Below are 13,476 nucleotides of genomic sequence, written 5' to 3'. Positions count from 1 at the left end.
TGATGGATGTTTATGTAAATTATGTTGTGTCTTGGGTCTATGTGTTTGTAATGTATGGCTGCAGAAACGGCATTTCGATGGACCTCAAGGGGTCCAAATGACAATTAAATGTATCTTGTATCTTGTATCTTGTTGATCATTGAGCAAAACACAAAGCGCTGGAGGAGTTAAAAGGATCAGGGAGCATCTATGAAGGGAATGGACAGGTGATGCTTCTGGTCGGGTCCCTTCCTCAGACAGGAAGGGGCTCATGTTGTCGACCTCCCCATGGTGAGCCCTGTCAACTGACCTCAGTCAGGTGAATGACAACGCACAGAGACAGCAGCAGTGCAGCAGCTTGGCGCCAACCCAAAGCATGCGCCCTTTTTAGGGCGGGCACCTACGGATTTCAAACCGGATGGAATCACCCCGCAGCAGACATCTGCTGCCTCAAACGCAAGAAGAAGAAGATCAGACTGGAAACTATTTTCCTTACCGGTATTGAAAAGGCCCAAAGCGACAATTGAAGGAAATTTCAGAGTCCGATTTTACCCGACATTTCAATTAATTGAGTTACAACAACAAAATTGGCCAGGCTGCACGCTACGGCCTGAGTTGATCATAGCCTTTTATTTTGCAACAATTAGTGAGCAACTTATTGCTGTTTCAACTTTGCAAAAGGACATACTGTGCTGGGAAAACAGATTAAAAAAATAACAAATCCTGGTCTCATTAACTACTGGAAACTAAGGACAGGGCAATGAATCTACATTTGTTTAATTCTTTTTATTTTGAACAATCATAGAAACATAGAAACATAGAAAATAGGTGAAGGAGTAGGCCATTCGGCCCTTCGAGCCTGCACCGCCATTCAATATGATCATGGCTGATCATATTGAATCGGAAAGGTTGCCTCATTAAATTGATTCCTGGAGGCTGAGCAGGTTGAGGGTGTGCAATAAAATGGGAACGGTAAAGACTTCTCCGTAATAAATGTACAGAGAGATGGTGAACTATGATGAAAAACATTAATTCTGAAGAATGAATCTTGGGATTAAACTAATTGAATTAATCCAGTAGAATGAATCTAAATTAAGGGTTTGAAGAAGGGTCCTGGCCCAAAACGCCACCCATCCTGTTTCTCCAGAGATGCTGCCTGACCCTCTGAGTTACTCCAGCCCTTTGTACCTATCTTTGGTGAAATATGATGGTTGGCTTTAACAGTGTAGGATTTGAAGAGTCCAGAATGAATGGTTTTGAAAGGTATTTTGCCCTTCACCTTTTTCACTCGCCACAAACAATTGTCTGAGATATTCTTCCAAAAAAGATCAGGTGTGTCAAAGGGGCCAAAAGTTAGTTTGCCAGCAGGGTTACTGTGATATTGCCTGATACAATTCCCTGCATGCAACGCGGGTCAAAAGAATCATGGACAGGGCACGGTGCCCATTAGTTTGCAGATTTTTGGGTCAAGATTTGTGACTAAAACACAAATAGCATAAGCCACATTCTGTTTCAAGTTCAGGAACAGGGTGGAACAGTGGCACAATGGTAGAGTTGCAGCCTTACAGCGCCAGAGACTCTGGTTTCTGAGAGACAGTTTGTGCTTGTACGTTCTCCCTGTGACTGCGTGGGTTTTCCCCGGGTCCTCTGACTTCCTCCCACATTTCGCTTCTGTAAATTCTAAAATTGTCCTCAGTGCGTACGTTAGAATGAGTGTATGGGTGAACATTGGTCGGCGTGGTCTCAGTAGGCAGAAGGGCTTGTATCTCAACACTAAACTAATTACAGAACTTCAAGTAAACTGTTCTTGTGCTTTATCCCAATTTTGTCCAAATAACAATGTGTTTGATTCTTTGTGGTGGCATTTACTTCTTTATCTGAAAGAAAAAACGTGGCTTCATAGAATCCCGTGAGAATTTGAAAAATAAATTATGGGGAAAGCTGTAAAAAAGTGACAAGCATTTAGTCCAGTGAATCAAAAAAATGTTGCGATCAAAATTACATTTCTCATTTCAATTACTGAGCAAGTAAAAGCAATTAATTGGTCAAGGAAAGTGAATTATATCTGCAGTCTAAGGGTAAGAACTGTGAGTCCCCGCTGACTGTACTTAATGTTAAAAGACATGCATTGAAAGGGTGGATTTTACCGTAAAATTTCAAGTTGAGATAGATCGAGGGATTATCCCAAGACACAAACTAGACCACCCTCTTCTAGTTGTGAAACACTGAATGAAAAACTAATCTGTTCACAGCAGGCAGGTTAGATATTTGAATGTCATAATAAAAGTATTTGAAAAGGTATTCAGATTCAGATTCAAATTCAGATTCAGAAAACTTTATTGTCTGTCGTAACAGAAAATCTTCTTTGACGTGGCTCAACATACAGACAGGACAATGTACTGATAAGCAGTCATACAACACAGATTTCTGCGAGCACACACAGTGCGTATCGATCTTAAAAGCAAATATAAAGATTAAAAACTGTAAAAATAGACAAGATAAAAGTTGTGGATACGTGTAAAGTGACAATGCGTCAGGGTTAATTTGTCCATTGTTCATTTTTTATTTAAGCTGTTTATGGCAATGGGTATGAATGAGTTTTTGTGGATGTTTTTCTTGGATAGGGGGACTTTATAATATTCACTTGAACCCCATGTGGTTGAGTTATTCACACCTTAAGTTTAGGATATTGGAGTCCTGTTTACCAACTGTTCTTCCTGACTACCATTGTCACATACCAATTCTTCACCCAACCTTAACAACTATTTGCTTCCTTCTTACTTCTTATAAGGTCCTTCAGGAATGAAGATGGCATACCTCCATTTTGATTTAGTTGGTTCTGAGGTGGTGCATGAGGCTAATGTAAGAACCACAGACTCTTGCACTCATGAGCCAAAGATGGTGGCTGGCAGTTTAGTTTGTGGGGCTGTGCACTCTTTCCACTGCTTACATAGGACCTTTGCTAACTCCCAATGTATGGCTAAGTTCTCAATACTATCCAGAATAATCTTCCTTTGCTTTGAGCTGTAATAGACCATAGGTTCCAAGGAGTCAGTGGAGAGCTTCAATGTTCTTTGAGCACATCTTTGAACAATTTAGTGTTTAATTGCTGTAAATTAATGGCCGTTTAAATCAGCTTGCGAGTGGGATTTTGTGGAACGCGATGGTTTGGAACGTTGCCATTGCAGTGGATTTGAAGCCCTTATGGCATTAAGATACTGCGGGATCGAATGGGCCCCCAAGTCAGCTACTCGCAACATAACATTTTGTATAAAGGGATCTTGAGAAACACTTTTTAATGTAAAAATAAACAACTTGTCCCCTACATAAGATCCACTTATGTCGGCGGTCGCAGCTTTAGAGGATGATTTTTAATCTACTATAGTAATTAAATAATCCAATTTAGTTTAAAAATAGCTGCAGCAAACGAACCTCACAGCGATTTTTCATCAGCAACTAGGCAGGCTAAACAACCTTGATTTCAATACCCGAGAGAAAATCACGTTTTAAACTCGCCCCCTCTCAAAGGCGCCAAAGTCGCGCACACGAGCAGCGGCAGAACTGCAGCGCCACTGAAGGTAAGTTTTGCAACATACCGATACAGTATGGCTCCAAACCCAAGAGTCAAGAGTATTTTATTGTCATATGTCCCAAAATGGAACAATGAAATTCTTACTTGCTGCAGCACAACAGAGATGTAAACATAGTACTCTGTAAACACCATGATAAACATGAAACAAGAAGTTCAATACATAAAAACAAACAATAATAATGTAATGGCAAAAATAATAAACGATGCCCCCAGGTCCATGTAGTTTGGAGCTTAGTTGGAGGTTTTAGTATTTAGTAGCCTGATGGTTATCACACTCATCTAGTGCCCTTTGAAATGGCCCTAATTTCAGGTGTCAATTAGGTATTGGTAATAAAAGCTGAATACACCATTTCACCTCCATTCAGCAGATGAGGCAAATTAACTGCAGTCCTCAAAAAATCACTCCAGTTGAAAAACAGACTTTACCGAACTTTTTTCACACAGAGAGTGGTGAATCTCTGGAACTCCCTGCCACAGAGGGTAGTTGAGGCCAGTTCATTGGCTATATTTAAGAGGGAGTTAGATGTGGCCCTTGTGGCTAAGGGGATCAGGGGGTATGGAGAGAAGGCAGGTACGGGATACTGAGTTGGATGATCAGCCATGATCATATTGAATGGCGGTGCAGGCTCGAAGGGCCGAATGGCCTACTCCTGCACCTAATTTCTATGGTTCTATGTTTCTAAAATGAGCATCTGACTTGGATCCTATGTCATATTTCCTACCAAGTCCTTAAAGCTTGAAGCAAATTCTATTTGTGACTAATTGAGCATTCTACTTTAATTATACAGTAGATCTGAATTCATTTTACCACGTCTGGAAACATGCCAAGCTGCTCATTTCTGAAGACTTCCAGCCAGCTGCTTCAGTATTTACATTAAGAATTGTCTCTTCATCTTGCACATGCTCATTTAGTTCTGCCGTTCAGTCAGATGAGATGTTAGATTCTTTGCTAAACTATCAATAGCGCCATTCCGTCAAAAGTTAATGAAGCTTCAATTGCATTGCTGTTCAACACCTCCAGCACTTGGATTATACTCTTTCAAAGGATTTGCTGTACAATTTTTATTCTGGAGATTCATTTTGTATATAAAATGTATCCTTTAATCATTTTCAATCACCAAGACACACGGCACCGAAAGTGGTCCTTTAGTTCATCTCATCCATGCTGACCAAGATGCTCCATCTACACCAGTCCCATTGCCTGCCTTTGGACCGTATCCCTCTAAACTTTTCCTATCCATGTATCTAATTTAACGGTGGCACAGTGGTAGAGTTGCTGCCTTAGAGCGCTTACAGCGCCATAGGCTTGGGTTCGAACCTGCCTACAGGTACTTGTCTGTATGGCGTTTGTACGTTCTCTCCATGCCCTGCGTGGGTTTTCCTCCGAGAACTTCAATTTCCTCCCACCCTCCAGGTTTGTCTTGGTATAAATGTAATAAATAAATAATTCCCGCAAACAACAAACTGGGAACAAAAAAAACCTGTTTAATTGACTTCTTTAAGAAGAGTTTAAACTGATAAATAAAACTGGAACTCACCCAATTCTAGAATCTATATCTATTTATGAAGATGGTGAGAAATTAAAGAATACATAAACTTTCATTATATTTTGAAATATTTATGGAAGTGAATTACAAAGCTCATACATAAAATTATTTTTTATCTGCTTGGGAGATTGTGAAACAGTAATTATGGCTTTGCCTGTGATTTTGAAACTCCAATTGTACCTCATGCACTAATGTATAAGCTTTTCAGGAGAGATTAATTCCTACATCACTTAGATTCGCATCAGTGTATGTGATTTCTTCTTATTCTATTTGAAAAGGACCGGTTTTGGATAGGGTTTAAAGGGATATGGGCCAAACGCAGACAGGTCAGACGAGTGTAGATGGGACATGTTGGTCTTTGTGGGCAAGTTGGACCAAAAGGCCTGTTTCCAAGCTGTATTACTCTGACTAAAATGTGCTGTGTCAATCACTATGGAGGAGGCTATATCACCATTTAGGTTTGCAGAATAATTATCCATGCACAGACATGTCTAGTTCTTATCAGTCTCTGTGCAATAACAGTGACTGTTGACGTTGCCCTGCAATTATGGCCTAAAATTGTTCTGTGAAATCAGGCCCTTCTTTTGCATTGAAAAAAATGAAATGAAGAACACAGATATCTTTTGTTATTATAAGTGTTTTTTTTTAATGTGAACCTTGCCTTCAAACGTTGACTTACAATCTTCCTTTGAAACTTCTTTAAGACTTTGGAATTTAGAGGTACAGTGCAAAAACAGGCCCCATACCCTAACATTATTTTGCACACTAGGGACAATTTACAATTTTACCAAAGCCACTTAACCTATGTCTTTGGGATGTGGGAGGAAACTGGACCATCTGGTGAGAACCCAGGCTGTCACAGGGAGAACATACAAATTCCATACAGACAGCGGCCACAGTCAGAATCAAACCCTGTCGTTGTAAGGCAGCTGCTCTACTGCTGGGCACTGTGCCGCCCCAAAGATTGCAAGATATCTTTGTATCTATGCAGCTTCTCTGTAGATGTGCTCTGTGTTGTCTATGGCATTCAATGAAACTGAACGAACATAAAGTTGTATTTACCATCAGAAGTTGAACTGGGTGGAGTGTGCAGTCTGAAGAAGGGTCTTGACCCGAAACGTCACCCATTCCTTGTCTTCAGAGATGCTTCCGGTCCCGCTGAGTTACTCCAGCTTTTTGTGTCTATCTTTGGAGTATGAACCCTGCTTTCCAAAATAGGAAGAAGATTTTAATGCCACACATAATTAGTTGGAGTGGAGTGCCAGAATTAAAGGATTGTACATATAAAAGGTCTACTTCAATTGTTTTTGATGCCTTGTTCATTAAAAAAAGACATTTAATTAATAAGCCTTTGGAAAGATAAAGTCTTTTAAAATTAGCAAGCCATTACAACGTGGAATTTTTTTTTTTAAACCTTGTTATAGTATAAAAACTCATTAATTTAAAAAGTATTTTTTTTATCATTTTGCCACATGCAAATGGCTTCCTACATTTTATTGCATTTTATTAAATGTTTTAAAACAATTTAAAGTGTTTTTAAAAGTTTGCAAGCTTGTGTAATTTGTGCTCACTCAGTTTGATCCAGGGATTCAGATTCAGATTCAGATTCAAGTTTAATTGTCATTGTCAGTGTACAGTACAGAGACAACGAAATGCATTTAGCATCTCCCTTGAAGAGCGACATAGCAAACGATTTGAATTTAGAAAAAAATAATAAGTGTCCGTGGGGGGGGGGGGGGGGGTGATTGGCAGTCACCGAGTCACCGAGGATATGTTTTATCCTCCTAAAATCAAAAGAGAAAATGCTGGAAGCACTCAGCAAATCAGGCAGCATCCGTGGAAAGAGATTCAGGGAGAATGTTTCAGTATGAAAACCCTTCATTAGAACTGGGAAAAGAGAACATGACAGGGCGGCACGGTGGCGTAGCGGTAGAGTTGCTGCCTTACAGCAGCAGAGACCCGGGTTCGATCCCAACTATGGATGCTGTCTGTACTGTACAGGTCGCAGGGAGAACGTACAGAACTTGTACGTTCTCCCTGCGACCTGCATGGGTTTTCTCCGAGATCTTCAGTTTCCTCCCGTACTCCAAAGACGTATAGGTTTGTAGGTTAGCTGGCTTGGTGTAAATGTAATTTGTCCCTCGTTTGTGTAGGTTAGTGTTAATGTGCAGAGATCGCTGGTCGATGCGGGCTCAAAGGGTCTCCGCGCTGCATCTCTAAATTAAATAAAAACTAAACAGGAGGAATGGATAGGATAAAAGGACAATCTATGACAGGTTGAGTGCATGGTGGCCATGGAGATTAATTATAATCTGGTCAAATAGTTTAATGGGGACAACTAGAGGGTAATTTAAAAATGTCGTCGACATTATTTGTTGCACATAGCTGAACTCTGGAACATGCTCAACAAGCTAAACGCTGTTGATGGTGAGGAAAAAATTAGTGAGTTAATGTTACAAATGAATAACTCACAACAAAAATAGTCAATTCTCATGTATGACTTTAGAGTCAGGCAAGTATACATCACATTTTTTGTCTTCTATCAAATCATGATAAACTTCTTCAAAAATAAACGTCAAACCTAGTTATTTGTACAATATGACATTTCATATTGGTGGGAACAATATATTTATTTTAAAGAAAATTAATTCTGGCATATGATTCAGTCCCATATTGTTTGGAAGGTCAAAGGCTCCATTTAACATTGTCATCATACATACATAAATTAATAAGTTATAGAAACAGAATTAGGTCATTTGGTTCATCAAGTCTAATCTGCCATTCAATCATGGCTGATCTATCTTTCCCTCTCAACCCCATTCTCCTGCCTTCGCCCAATAGCCCCTGACACCCTTACTAATCAAGAATCTCTCAATCTCCGCCTTAAAAATATCCATTGGCTTGGCCTCCACAACCATCTGTGACTATGAATTCTACAGATTCACCACCCTTCATCAGTATTGATGACAATTTTCCTGTTCACTTTCTCTGGCCCATCACCCAGCCTACAAAGATCAAGTCACTGGCTGTATGAAACCCAATGACATTATCATGGTCCTTCCTTGAGCCACCTGATAGATGCAATAGCCCAGAAGGTATCAGTCCAAATACCTTTTAAAGTTGTTATAGTACCTGCCTCAACTATCTCCTCTGGTAGATTGTTCCATATACCCACCACCCTCTGGGTGAAAACCTATTAAATCTTTCCCCTCTCACCTTGACCAATGACCTCTGGTTCTTGATTTTCCTCTGGGTATAAGGATTCTGTGCATCTACCTTACATATTCTCCTCGTGATCTTATATACCTGCATTAGATTACCCCTCATCCTCCTGTGCTCCAAGGAGTGACATCCTAGGCTGCCCAATGTCCCCATATATCCCAGGCCTTCAAGTCCTGGCAACATCGTAAAGAGAATGCATTTTGAGAGATCAAATGCAAGAAGAGATAATACATTAAATTGCGGGGATTTTAGAAGTACTAACATAGAGGATGTTGAGGCCCAAGTTTACAGTTCCCTGAATGTGGCAAAGCAAGTAGGTATGGTGGTAAAGAAAACATATGACATGCGTGCTTTCATCCATTGGGGCATTGGGTACAGAACTTGGAAGACATGTTGCCTCTGAGTATAACTGGTTAGTCCACGCTTGGAGTATGTTGCACAAGTCTGGTTGTCCTTCTATAGAAAGCCAAAAGGAACCAACATCCATCATCAGCCCCAGATAACGAAGACCTGGATGTGACATGAAAATATCCCATTGAAATAAATGAGTGTGGCTTAAGACATCTAATTATTAGTTTGAAGTAAGGATTCACTGTAAGATGTTGTTTAAGCCTCTGTCCTGGGTAATTTTTGGAGGATATAAAGGCAGTACATGGAGCACAAATGCTGGAGGAACATGAACAATTAGGCCATTCGGTCCATCATGTCTACTCCGCCATTTAATCATGGCTGATTTATCTCTCCCTCCTAACCCTATTCTCCTGCCTTCTGCCCATAACCCCCGACACCCTGTCACCCGAGTTGATGGGCCAGAGTGTCCACTCCTTGTTGGGATGGTTCTATAAATCAAACTTCAGGGGTGAAAACTTCTCTTTACCTATGCATTGACAAACGTATGAGGAAATCAATTGCTTGATGTGTTTTGCTGCTGAAGGTAATAGAACCATATTTCAGTAGAGAGCAACATGCAAACATCACAGCCTTGCATGTGTAGAAGAGGCCATTTGGATGAATTAGCTTCCGCTCAACCACTATTAACTTCACACCACATTTCTGTTATCACTGTAAGCGGTGCAAACGCAATCGTAGAATTTTGAATGCAAATTGCGTTTAAAGGTCACAAGAGAGTCACGAGTATTTAATTGCCATATGTATCGTCAATGGAACAATTACATTCTTACCTGCGCACGCACCAGGGTCTCATCCATACCCAGCAACATTGCTCTCTCTCCCCATCCCCACACTCGCAACAAGGGCAGAGTCCCCCTGGTCCTCACCTTTCACCCCACCAGCCGGCAAATACAACACATAATCCTCCGCCATTTCCGCCACCTCCAACGTGACCCCACCACTCGCCACATCTTCCCATCTCCCCCCATGTCTGCCTTCCACAAAGACCGCTCCCTCCGCAACTCCCTTGTCAATTCTTCCCTTCCCTCCCGTACCACCCCCTCCCCGGGCACTTTCCGTTGCAACCGCAAGAAATGCAACACCTGTCCCTTCACCCCCCTCGACTCCATTCCAGGTCCCAAGCAGTCGTTCCAGGTGCGACAAAGATTCACCTGTATCTCATCCAACCTCATCTACTGCATCCGCTGCTCTAGATGTCAGCTGATTTACATCGGGGAGACTAAGTGGCGGTTGGGCGATCATTTCGCCGAACACCTCCGCTCAGTCCGCAATAACCTACCTGAACTCCCGGTGGCTCAGCACTTCAACTCCCCCATTCCCAATCCGACCTCTCTGTCCTGGGTCTCCTCCATTGCCAGAGTGAGCACCACCGGAAATTGGAGGAACAGCACCTCATATTCCGCCTGGGCAGCTTGCATCCTGATGGCATGAATGTTGAATTCTCCCAATTTTGCTAGCCCTTGCTGTCTCCTCCCCTTCCTTAACCCTCGAGCTGTCTCCTCCCATCCCCCTGCCCTCGGGCTCCTCCTCCTCCCTTTTTTTCCTTCTCCCTCTCCCCCCCCCCCCCCCCCCCCCCCATCAGTCTGAAGAAGGGTTTCAGCCCGAAACATCGCCTATTTTCTTTGCTCCATAGATGCTGCTGCACCCGCTGAGTTTTTCCAGCAATTTTGTGTACCTTCGATCTTCCAGCATCTGCAGTTCCTTCTTGAACACAGTCTTACCTGCTGCAACATAACAGGAAGTAAAGGTGATAACACACAGAAAAATATACAATAATCATTAAGGCAATAAATTAACAATCATTATAGTAGGTAATCATTGTAATGAAAAACCAATGACACCAGTGCAATAGAAGCCCGGACTACCAGACTGCTAAACAGCTTCCTGCCACAGGCTGTGAGGCTGCTAAACAGTCACTCTGTACTCACAGTCACCTGATTCTGCGGCTTTGCACTGACATTTTAATAACTCTGGCACTGGCCACTCAAATCAGCTGCCCTGGACATTTTAATGATTGTTTTTACTGTATTTTAATGTTGCTGTTTACCTGCTTTAAACTATTTATACTGTTTCGTCAGGGACTGGATTGTTTTTATTGTTATTATGTGTGAAATGTTTTAAGTTTCATGTGCGATGCTCCGGTATTCCCTGGGAAACGTCTTCTCATTTTGCACTGTGCAACTGTTGCTTTGCAAGATGACAGTAAAGGTCGATCGATTGATTGATTGATTGATTGATTGATTGATTGATTGATTGATTGATTGATTGATTGTGATTGATTGATTGATTGATTGACACAGTGCATAGAAGATCATAGTTGCTAAAGTTAATGCAGAGTAATGTTCAAGAGCCTGATGTTGCTGAGAAGAAGCTATTCTTGAGCCTTGTGGTACCAATTTTCAGGTTCCTGTACATTCTTCCCAGTGCGACAGGTCGCAGGTTCGATCCTGACTATGGGTGATGTCTGTAAGGAGTTTGTACGTTCTCACTGTGAGTGCATGGTGCTTCAGTTTCCTCCCACACTCGAAAGGAGGCCAGGTATGTTGTTTAATTGGCTTGGCATAACTGTTTTTTTATTTATTTTTATTTTTTTTATTAGAAGTACGGTAAGTTACAATAATACACAACACATAAGTCTTAATACATTTTTTGTACCGCTTCATTTTTTGAGCTTTAAGAAAAAGATAGAAGTAAAGGAAGTAAGGAAAGTGCGCAAGAGTCGTGAAGGTGCAGGAGAGTGTTGAGAAAAGAAAGACCCTTAGAAAAGCAGTTAGAGAAGGAAGTGAAGAAAGAAAGTAGACCCTCGAAAACAAGGAAAAAGAAAGGAGAAACAATCGCTCTATTATAACATTAAACTCCGCAGAAAGGGGACTAGCAACCAAGTCTGTTGTTGTTTTACCTCCCGTTACCAGATCCTGATACCATTTATTTATTTATTTATTAAATTACTATTGCACCTCGTGCTTGTAATAGGTCCAAAAACGTAGACCACGTCTTTTGGAAGTGGTCTGCTTTACCTGCTAAGAGGAATCTCATCTCTTCCAGATGTAGTGTTTCAAACATATTTGATATCCACATTTTTATTGTTGGTGTGGGCGCATTTTTCCAGAATTTAAGTATGAGCTTTTTTCCCATTAATAGCCCGTAATTGAGTAAATTCTTCTGAAACACGTTTAGTTCAGGGTTACCTTCCGATATTCCAAAAATGATCCATTCTGGTTTTGGTACCAGTTTTATTTTGATTAATTTTGTAAAGATATCAAATATTTCTGCTTGGTATAATTGTAAATTGTCACCTTGTATTCTTGTATTCTTGTATTCAAATGTTATTGTCGTTGCCTCACTTTGAGACAACGAAATGAATTTTCCGTACAGCAGTATCGTTAAAAAAAATCACAAGAAAAATAATAAAATAAATAATAAATAAATAATTAAACATATTAAAAATAAAATTGAAATTGAATTAAAAATTTAACAAAAGCACAAACACAGAAAGTCCACAACACAACATAACATAAATGGCACCCAGGTGAGGACGGCACCATAGTCCAGCCAGCCTCCCCTCCGTGTCCATCCGTGGTCGGGGCCTTCCGAGCACCCGCAGTCGCCGCCCCGGGTGGCCCGATGTTCAGGCCCTCACGCCGGGCTGGTGGAACGCTGACGCCGAACCCCGACGGTGAGCATCCTCCTCCTCAGCGGCCCGGACCTCCTGATCAGCCGCCTCCCGCTGCCGGAGTCTGCAGCTCCCGAGTCCGCAGGTCGAGCCGGGCAGAGTCACAGGACCCCGCGTTGATTAGTCAGCGCCGCCCGCGTTGGGAGCTCCGCAAACCGCAGCTCCATGATGTTGGTGCAGCAGGTCCAGCACTCCGGGCTCCAGACGGCGACCCCCAGTAAGGCATCGCCAGCCCTGCGATGTTCCAGCGCTGTCCCGCCGCTGCTGGAGCTCCGGTCGATCCCGGCAGGAAAGGCCGCGCCAATCCAGGTAGGTAGGCCGCTGTGGGGGGAGGGGAGGGGGGGGGGGGGGGAGGACGCGACTCGAATAATAGTCGCGTCCTCACCAGGTAGCGGCTGAAGTACGGTATCCCCCGCACCGGGCCCTCTTCCCCCACATAAAAACACCAAAAAACCCACAAAAAAACACACTTTAACATAACTAAATAAACAAAGAAACAAAAAGATACCGGGCTGTAGGTGGAGGCTGCTGGCACCAGCGCCACCGGAAGTACACCTATTAATGACGGAAGGTATCCATGTTCTGCACTGAATTGAAATGTAAGCTATTATTCAGAGTAACAGTTGAGATACCATCATGTACTATCGAGAGAATACAACTGACAAATATAATGTACAGTATGTAACAAACTTATCTGTACACATTTACAGAAGATTGTGAAATATTCAAGCTTGGAAAGAAACCACAGCAAGGTTTCATCTTTACCCAAGGAAAATATAGAATAATTTAGCCTCAAGATCAAGTTATAAATGACTACAATTCTTTGTGTGCTAGGACTGAATTTCTTGTAAAATTGATTGCAGATCATTAGCAGCATTTTACACGCTGTCATTTTTGATCATATGGTTCAACAAATACCCTATTGAACTTCTACAGGTGTACGGTAGAGAACATATGGACTGTTTGCAACATGGACTGGCTCGGCAACTCGAGCGCCCAAGAACAAAGGAGATTACATAATGTGATGATAGCTGCCCTGTCTATCACTGGCA

Source organism: Leucoraja erinacea, chromosome 9, assembly GCF_028641065.1.
Source record: "Leucoraja erinacea ecotype New England chromosome 9, Leri_hhj_1, whole genome shotgun sequence".
In the NCBI taxonomy this organism is placed as follows: domain Eukaryota; kingdom Metazoa; phylum Chordata; class Chondrichthyes; order Rajiformes; family Rajidae; genus Leucoraja; species Leucoraja erinaceus.
This window is presented reverse-complemented; position numbering follows the sequence as displayed.